Below are 2,788 nucleotides of genomic sequence, written 5' to 3' on the forward strand. Positions count from 1 at the left end.
TTAATAGTGATAAGGATTAATACATGCCATAAAAAGTGGATGTTTAAAATTATTTGTAGGAGAGTCAAGAACTCTGGAGATGGCATCCTTTTCTTGTGAAAATTGGTAATCTGATAGAACACAGTTTAGACTGCTGGTACCATAATACCGTGTCTGCTATAGAGAAACAACACATGTGAATGAGGCAGAGAATGGATTCTCAGAGGACAATATAGGAACTTCTGTGTCACCCATTTGTCACTTGGGACTCTATTTGGATGTTTTGGTTCATTTTTTTGGATTATTACCATTTAAACTGGAATTGCTATTTGCCACAAACTAATATTTGAATTACACAGGAATTTTCTGGAAAGATTTGAGGAAGAATCTCTGGCATGAGAAAGAGCTGAGTGTATTAGTGAGATGAAATGCTACAAAACTTGGAGGTTGAAAGAGATCTTCCTCACTCTGTTGTCTTCATTGTTACCAAAATGCTAGCAGTCAGTATTTTTATCCCAGGTTATTTTCTGAGGAAACTAACCAGGTCAAAATGAAGATCCACAAATACTCATTCTGTAGGTTTCCATAATGCCTGGCTCTATCCCAATATGCTTTATCAAATCAATGAAAGCACAAGCTCTAATAAGATTTAAAAGTTTATCACTGCTTAAATACTAATGGAAACATAAATATTCAAAACTATTTAGAGAAATATGTTTTATGTAAGAAAAAAAAATGGTCCTCTAAGGGGAGAGAGAGAGAATCACTCATAAGAAATAAAAATAGAATATTCAAGGATAATTTAATTTGTTTCCTTTTTAACTCAAAATCATTAGTAGAATTTGCATATGTCTATAAAAGATGTTTGTTAGGAAAAAGGATTAAAAATGTGAAAGTTCATGGAAAAGATGATAGTGTAAGAGGATAAGAAATTTGGATGTTTATATATCTTACAAATAGAGATCATTCAAATTGAAAAAAAAATAAATAAAAAGAGGCAGGAATGAAAAAAAAATTCCAGAAGTGAAAAGAAATGAGTTATCAGATAGGAAGAATGTCCAAATAATACAAAAAGATTCATACATTAGGAATTTTAAGAGAAAATGTGTCAGAGAAAAATAGCACAGCCAGGATGAGGAAGGAAATGGAGCAACACCAGTAGTGCAGCAGCAGCACAGCACATTAGATGAAATTCATCAGTCTTTCAACAATTTAAAGAAAAGTATTTTCAAATTACCAATCAAGAGTGAGACTAGTCTTTTCATGCTACCCAGGGAGAAATCCATATGGCATTATTCATGATTCCCATTGTAAATTAAAAGAAAACTGTCACAGCGCCCAGAGCCCTCGATGTCAAATGCAGGAAAAGAATGTCCTCAAATTCCTTGCAGCAGAAACCCACTTAGGTAACACCAATCTTGATTTCAAGATTAAACAATATATTTACAAAAGGAAAAGTGATGGCATCTACATCATAAATCTGAAAAGGATTTGTGAGGAGTTTTTGCTTCTGGAGGAAGCTCATGCCAGTGTTACCATTGAAAATCCTGTTGATGTTGTCTTCAAGGAATAACAGCCAGGGAGTTGTGCTGAAGTTTGTTGCTGCTGCAACTCCTATTTCTGGCTGCTTCACTCCTGGAACCTGGACTAACCAGATCCAGGCAGCCTTCCAGGAGATACATCTTCTGATGGTTACTGATCTGAGGGCTGACCATCATCAGCTCACAGAAGCATCTTATGCCGACCTGCCCACCATTGCTCTGTGTATCACAGATTCTCCTCTGCACCATGAGGATTTTGCCATTCCATACCAAAAGGGAACTTACTCTGTAGGTCCGATGTGGTCAATGCTGGCTCAGAGAAGGTTTGTGCATATGTGATACTATTTTCTGTTAACATCCATGGGAGGTCATGCCTGATCTTTATTTCTAAAGAGATTCTGAAGAGATTGAAAAGAATGAGCAGGGTGCTGCTAAGAAAACTGTGACCAAGGAGGAATTTCAGGGCAAATATGTGAAATGGAACCAAAATTCCAATTCTCCATAGAACATTAATTTTAATATGTGCAACTTACCACTCTGATAATATTTTTATATGCATATTATTTAGGTAAAGTCACATTTTTTAAAAATAGTTGGAGGTGGCTGTGGAGAGTAGTCTTAGCTATGGTATGGAGTGAGGGTACAAAAAAAAGTGACAGGTATGCAGGTAACTCTGTAGGACGAAAGGGGGTGTGAGTCACTGATACAGTGGGAACAAGTAGGGAAAATGTGGAACTGAATGATTAGGTCTGTAATTGGAGAAAGTGGATTTTGGCAACTTGATTAATAGAGACAGAAAAGGAGAAGAAATTAAGTAATTGATGTGGCAACAACTTAAAATACTTTTTAAAAGATCATAGTACTTCGAAGTTAAAAATAAAGAGTTTGAAAATGTTTCAGTAGATCAGGAGAGCAGTTTGTTCTACTGTTATGAATGTGGAAGTCATGTGTGACCAGATTATAGTTAAAAACTGAGTTGATGGATATAATCTAATGAATGGGATCATGGGAGAGGATATATGGATTAAAGGGAAAGTTGAAGAAAGTGTCTAAAAATAATATCAACTTTTAATGGATAAGCCCAAGAACAGTAGCAATCCAGTTAAGGCATCTAGAATGGTCACAATACAGAAAAATAAAATGTTGGTGTCACAAAGTTAAAAGCAATACAAATAACAATTTTGATTTCTTTTTGTTGTTGTTCCAAGAAGATATTAGGGACTTGTCAGGTGTCTAGTGAGTATTCTTATAAGGACTGAAGTAATGAG

At 35.3% G+C, this 2,788-nt stretch overlaps 1 pseudogene; it reads left to right on the forward strand.

Annotated features, from left to right (window-relative positions):
* The first annotated feature begins 1,336 nt into the window (after window positions 1–1,336).
* On the forward strand, window positions 1,337–2,025 carry LOC101962339 (small ribosomal subunit protein uS2 pseudogene; annotated as a pseudogene).
* The last annotated feature ends 763 nt before the right edge of the window (window positions 2,026–2,788 follow it).

The sequence above is a fragment of the Ictidomys tridecemlineatus genome, chromosome 2 (genome assembly GCF_052094955.1).
Source record: "Ictidomys tridecemlineatus isolate mIctTri1 chromosome 2, mIctTri1.hap1, whole genome shotgun sequence".
In the NCBI taxonomy this organism is placed as follows: Eukaryota; Metazoa; Chordata; class Mammalia; order Rodentia; family Sciuridae; genus Ictidomys; species Ictidomys tridecemlineatus.